The sequence below is a fragment of the Scylla paramamosain genome, chromosome 42, assembly GCF_035594125.1.
Source record: "Scylla paramamosain isolate STU-SP2022 chromosome 42, ASM3559412v1, whole genome shotgun sequence".
Classification (NCBI taxonomy): Eukaryota; Metazoa; Arthropoda; class Malacostraca; order Decapoda; family Portunidae; genus Scylla; species Scylla paramamosain.
The window spans coordinates 13810178-13817290 of record NC_087192.1 but is presented as its reverse complement, the minus strand read 5'-3'; positions in this window follow the sequence as shown (position 1 = coordinate 13817290).

The window sequence follows — 7113 nt, the reverse complement described above, 5'->3', positions numbered from 1 at the left end:
TGGAGCATTGCTGCCAGAGGAAAGGCTCTTTTATTCCATCCTTCCTCTTTCTTTTTTTTTTTTTAGCTGCGACGGCTCCAAGAAATGTGTTGCAGCTCCGTCTGTCAGAGCAATGTGCATGTTTGTCTTCCTCGAGCACGTGCTAGATTGCACAGAACTTTTTGGCTTCTTGAATTGACTCTTTTTGGGTTTATAGAATGTCAGAGACTATTGCAAATTCAAAGATAAAGGTTCTATCTGAAGTTACCAATCATTGTATAAATCATAAGAATATAAAAACATGAAAAAATAGGGAAAGCTGCAAGAAACCATCAGCCCTACACATGGCAGTCCCTGTATGAAACTGAATAGAACAGTACTTTATTTAATTCTTGTTGGGTCTAGGAAGCGTCAAAGGGTATTCTGTTTTTTTATATACGATTCCGTCTTCTTCTTTTTCTTCTTCTTCTTCCTCTCCTCCTCCTCCTCCTACTCCTCCTCCTCCTCATGGCACACTTTTCCCTGGCCTTCACGTATGGTAATTAAGTTTGTCTTGAGCTTAATTAACTGACACCTGTCTAATTGGCCAGGAGTCGAGGGCAACATGGATCTGCGACACGGGAGAAGGAGGAGGAGGAGATGGAGAAGGAGATGAAGAAAAATTACAAGGACAACAATAATAGGAAGGAGGAAGAGGTGGGAGAGTAAGAAAAGGAAAAAGAGGATGATGATGATGATGATGAAAACAACAACAACAACAACAACAACAACAACAATGACATGAGAAGGAAAAGTGGGGGGGATAAGAAGATGAATAAGAGTAATAACAACAGGAGAAGAGGAATACAAAGGTATACAAATGAATGCAAAAGAATATAATATATATATATATATATATATATATATATATATATATATATATATATATATATATATATATATATATATATATATATATATATATATATATATATATATATATATATATATATATATATATATATATATATATATATATATATATATATATATATATATATATATATATATATAAACACATTTAACATCAGATCACGAGCACACAACGAACATCAATATGGACCCAAGTCTCAAACTCTCACATCAAATTACAATATAGAAATATATCTATGTATAAATACATCAAATTACAATATAATAAATATATCTATATACAAGCACAGCCCCTGTTACCTTACAGAACTTTTCAGTCCCATGGATGTACCTGTGTACTGCTTTGTACATAACCATTGCTGCAACCTCTGCTCTTAACCTAACGACATTCATCCAAGTGTCCTTAATTCACTAAGGCCTTAATCCACACTATTTTCTTAATTCATTGTCCTTAATCCACACTATTTTCTTAATTCATTGTCCTTAATCCAGACTATTTTCTTAATTCATTGTCCTTAATCCAGACTATTTTCTTAATTCATTGTCCTTAATCCAGACTATTTTCTTAATTCATTGTCCTTAATCCAGACTATTTTCTTAATTCATTGTCCTTAATCCACACTATTTTCTTAATTCATTGTCCTTAATCCAGACTATTTTCTTAATTCATTGTCCTTAATCCAGACTATTTTCTTAATCTAGTGTCCTTAATCCAGACTATATCCTTAATCTAGAGTCCTTAATCCAGACTTTTTCCTCAATCTGTTGTCCTTAATCCAGATTATTTTCTTAATCTATTGTCCTTAATCCAGACTATTTCCTTAATCTAGTGTCCTTAATCTAGTGTCCTTAATCCAGACTTAATGTAGTGTCCTTAATACTATCCTTAATCGTAGATTCCTTAATTATAATATCCTTAAGCCACAACATTTTCTTAATCTGTGTATAATCCTTAATGCAGACTATCTTCTTAATTTACTCTCTTTAATCTAGACTATTTTGTTTCTCTGCCATCCTTAAGACAATTTCCTTAATCACCTGTCGTTAATCCAGACCATTTTGTTAATGTATTATCCTTAATTTAGACTATTTTCGTGATTTATTATCTCTAATCCAGGTTATTTTCTTATGCAGACTTTTTTCTTAACTAATATCTTTAATCCAGACTATTTTCTTAATCTACTATCTTTTATCTTGATAACCTTGATTTACTGTCCATAATCTTGATTTTCTTAGTCTAATATCCTTAATGAAGAACACAGTTTTATATCCTTAATCCAGACTATTTTTTCTACTCTATTGACTGCTCCTATTTCCGTTTTGGGATCTTCTTTGAGCGGGATTTTTATTCATCTATTTCTTGCCTCTGCTGACCTCCCTGATGGATAACATATCGAAACAAAACAAAAAAATCAATCAATCAATAAAATCAAGGCGGAGGCTGAGAGGACGCGGCACCTCTGGGCGTACGCAGACGGAGGACGTGAGTGAGGATGTCGAAGCGGTATCGTTTTCCGTTGAGCGTCAAGGTCATGGACAAATCATCATAATCTATCGCTGCTTGTAATTTACACAGCAGCGTTCGTCCAAACACGAAATCAAACCAGTGGCGCATGTATATCGTGTCCATCTTTCGCAGAGTGTCTGTGCCGCTGCCAAAGTGCAGCAGGACTCGTTTCGGCAGCACAGTCGATTTGCCTGTCCTGCACAGCATCTTGTCCTGACCAGTCTTAGTGATAGAGAATGTTGACGCGTTACCAGTGTTCACCATCACCGTCAGCGGCTCCTCGATGCCTAACGCTCGTGCGGCAAACATGAACGTTTTGCGTTGTGTGTCCGAAGGTTGTCTCCGCCGCAGACGTTTTGGGTGACGCAGGAACAGGGTGCTGCTGTCGTCGGGATGGAACTCCTGCCGCACCTCGGCCTCCTGCAGGCGGCTCATGGACATAACTATTAGGTCCAAGTAGTGCTTCCTCACATCCCCGCGTACAATGACCGTCATGCGCGTGTTGACCGCCACGTAGCGACGCAGCATCACCACCACCTCGTCCAGCTCGATCACGTCCAACTCCAGCATGCCAGCCCAGGTAAACAAGTATTTCTTTACCGTCTCTTGCTTGCCCGTGACGATTCCCAGCCTCCGGGCCAGTGTTAGCCTCATGAGGCTGCATGAGGAGCCGCTGTCAAGCTGGACAAGGCACGGGTGGCCGCGCACGGTCGCGGACACCAGGCTTTCTTTCCCAATATTAAGACGGCACCACCTGCTCACGTTCCTCTCCTTGCTGACTCTCTTGGCATCCACCATCAGCCTCACCACGTCGTCTTTGTACCACCCTCTCATCTTCCATCTCTTGATGCCGTGCTTAACGCATTGACAGCACTCCATCTTCCCCCCTTCTTTCGTTCTCTCCTGCCCTCCCCCTGCTCTTCTTTGCCTGCTTCTCGTCGTCCTCCGCGTCCTGCCTCTTCCTCTTCCTGTCCTGCTTCGCGTCGTCGTCCTTAACCTGCCTCTTCCTCTTCTTGTCCTGCTTCTCGTCGTCCTCCGTGTCTAGCCTCTTCCTCCTCTTGTCCTGCTTCTCGTCATCGTCCGTAACCTGCCTCTGCCTCTTCTTGTTCTGCTTCTCGTCGTCGTCATTAACCTGCCTCTTCCTTTTCTTGTCCTGGTTTTCCGTTTCCTCCGTGTCCTGTTTCTTCCTCTTGTTCTGTTTCTCGTCGTCGTCCTTGTTCTGCCTCTTTCTCTTCTTGGTGCGGTCCATAATCGGATGAAAACACTCCACGCTCATCGTTTTCTTGCCTTTGATGTCATTCCCGTCCCTCTGATTTTTGTGTTCCGTAACCCCTTCAACGCCATCCACCTTCTTATTGTGTTTCGAAATTTCTTTCCCACGATCCGCTTTTTTCGTGCGGCTCTCGTCTCCTCCCTTGCTTCTTTTGGCGCGATGTTTCATCTCTGCACAGCCTTCAGTGACCGTCTTCTCGTGGCTGGTGCAGTCTTCGAGGCTCTCCAGCCGCCTCTTCTTGTTCTTGGTTAGTTTCTCCTTAGCCTTCCCCTTGTCACCGAGGGTCTCTTGGGAGTCCATTGCTTGTCGTTTCCTCTTGTTGTTGTTGAATCTCGTATTATGGAGTGTTGTGCCAAAATCTTCAGTAGAAAATCCAGGCATTGCACAGTCTTACTGGGAGCCTGTTCGTCAGAGGGTATGGTATACCTTTGCGCCCCCTTCTTGGAGCGCTCAGCAGCTTGGAGCTAAAGACTTCGGCACCCACCAGGCGCACCAATCAGAGGCCTCGATTCTAGAATGTGATAAGGCCTTTAGCCAATCAGATACAAGAATTAAACAAAATATAAAATTATGATTATTTTTCATTAGCGGCAGTGATGCACTTTTCAATGAATTATGCTGAATCACTGCAATGAAGACTCCTTTCAAAAGCATAGAAGTAATACATTTATATGATTTAGTATATTTAATTCTCTAAATAATAATTTCTATCAGTCACTTACCTGTGTTATTTGGCTCACAATTCATACATCAGCAGCTGTGCACTAATATCGCACTAACATTTGGCGCCACCACGGTCTGTCAGCCATTTAGAGCCGTGGAAAACCTCGCCAACAATGCCCATTCACACAACGTAACTGACGTGTAGTTTTGGCTCAGCTAAAATGACTTCCACTGCCACATTCTCGTGTCACTGTGCCGAGGAGAGCAAGTTCAGTCCCGCGCTTACAATGCCAAGGGTAGAACTCGAGCCGTGACCCTTACGTGCATCAGTGAGGAAGCAGGAAGAGCAGGAGGGGGATCATTATGAGCTGAGGACACAGTATGCTTGGCTTGTGTGCGTTTTAAGCCATTATTATCTAAGTTATAAGATTTTCTTAACGAATGAGTTGGTGCAAGTAGTGTCCCCTACCTGGCGGGCAGTACCTCTCGCCCAAGAGAACATTCCTTTCATTGTCTGTGTAACTTAACGTTGTTGTGGAAAAGGAGGAGGAGGTAAAATTAGAGGGAGTATATATTATCTTGGCAGTTTAGGTAAGAGAGAAAGCAAGAGGAGGAGGAGGAGGAGGAGATTAGCAATAAGTGATATAAATTGATATTAATTGTATGGGTTATGAAAGGAGGAGGAGGTGGAGGAGGAAGAAGACGAGGAGGAGAAGGAAGAGGAGGAGGAGGAGGAGGAGGAGGAGGAGGAGGAGGAGGAGGAGGAGGAGGAGGAGGAGGAGGAAGGGTGTATGTATGTGTGTGGTCTAAAGAGGCTGTAGAAATCTCTCTCTCTCTCTCTCTCTCTCTCTCTCTCTCTCTCTCTCTCTCTCTCTCTCTCTCTCTCTCTCTCTCTCTCTCTCTCTCTCTTTATTTAAACATAAGTACATTATCACCCGAAGGCGCCATTATCACCCGAAGAGAGACAGAGAGAGAGAGAGAGAGAGAGAGAGAGAGAGAGAGAGAGAGAGAGAGAGAGAGAGAGAAAACATCGTCTCCCTTTCCTCTGATGATGGTGTTACTGCGCCCCTTCCCCTCCTCTCTCTCTCTCTCTCTCTCTCTCTCTCTCTCTCTCTCTCTCTCTCTCTCTCTCTCTCTCTCTCTCTCTCTCTCTCTCTCTCTTCGTATATATTCAAATGAGAGTTTTCTGGATAAAATTCGGTAGGAGGAGGAGGAGGAGGAGGAGAGTAATAAAGGTAATGTATATATGGAACGAGTGATAAATAGAGAGGGAATAAAAGAGAGAAAAGAAAAGATGAATAAGAAGAGGAAAAGAAGACGATGAACAGTAGTAGTAGTAGTAGTAGTAGGTTGTTGTTGTTGTTTTTGCTGTTGTTGTTGTTGTTGTCTTTGGCTTTCACTCTCTCCTCTCCCCTCAATCTTTCATATCCGCAGCTTTTTAAACTCCCCCCTCTCTCTCTCTCTCTCTCTCTCTCTCTCTCTCTCTCTCTCTCTCTCTCTCTCTCTCTCTCTCTCTCTCTCTCCCCCGCTTAGAAATTAGCGTTTTCTCCATTTTCTATAACTGTCCATGTATGTTCCGTAATAGTTCTCCTTGAAATAATTGAAGGGGTAACTAAATAAAAATGTAGAATTGCAATATAAACAGAAATAGCCCTTTTATCACTTACTAATTGACTTTTCCTCCGTTTTCGTTATCAATACACGTCTTAATATCTTTCTTAATAGTATACGTTTAAGGAATTCAAGGAGAAACTAAAGAAAAGAAAGAAAAATTAAATAAAAGTGAGGATTTCGTTACTCGTTTTCTATTTGATTATTTTACGTTTTCCTTGAGGAGCAGGAGGAGAAGGAGGAGGAGGAGGAGGAGAGTAATAAAGGTAGTGTATATAGAGAGAAAAAAACGAAAGAAAAAGTGTGGAGAAAAAAGGAGAGAGAGAGAGAGAGAGAGAGAGAGAGAGAGAGAGAGAGAGAGAGAGAGAGAGAGAGAGAGAGAGAGAGAGAGAGAGAACTGTTTAGGAAGACGAAGAAAAGAGAGGAAGATAAAAAGAAGAGGAGGAGGAGGAGGAGGAGGTTTATTGACAGTCATTTACCATAAGAGGGGAGAGAGAGAGAGAGAGAGAGAGAGAGAGAGAGAGAGAGAGAGAGAGAGAGAGAGAGAGAGAGAGTTTGGCATCAATTGGCACTCAAGTGACAGACAGACAGACAGACAGACACACGCTATATCTCAAGCGTGTATTTGTGTAGGATTGGGTGCCGAAGAGGAGGAGGAGGAGGAGGAGGAGAGGTGGTGACAAGGTAAGTGGAGGAAGACGAGAGAGAGAGAGAGAGAGAGAGAGAGAGAGAGAGAGAGAGAGAGAGAGAGAGAGAGAGAGAGAGAGAGAGAGAGAGAGAGAGAGAGAGAGAAACAAATGATTATCTCTTTCCGCTCCCCCTCTCTCTCTCTCTCTCTCTCTCTCTCTCTCTCTCTCTCTCTCTCTCTCTCTCTCTCTCTCTCTCTCTGTCTGTCTGTCTGTCTGTCTGTCTGTTTTTTTTTTTTTTTTTTTGTGTGTGTGTGTGTGTGTGTGTGTGTGTGTGTGTGTGTGTGTGTGTGTGTGTGTGTGTGTGTGTGTGTGTGTGTGTGTGTGTGTGTGTGTGAGCCGCTACATCAGCAGCAGAGAGTGGCAACATGGCGTGCAAAGAGTAACAACAACAAGCACCACAAGATGGCCAACACACACAAAACACGCACACAACACACACAAAGCCAGTCTGTCAAAACAAACAAATCATTCAAAACATT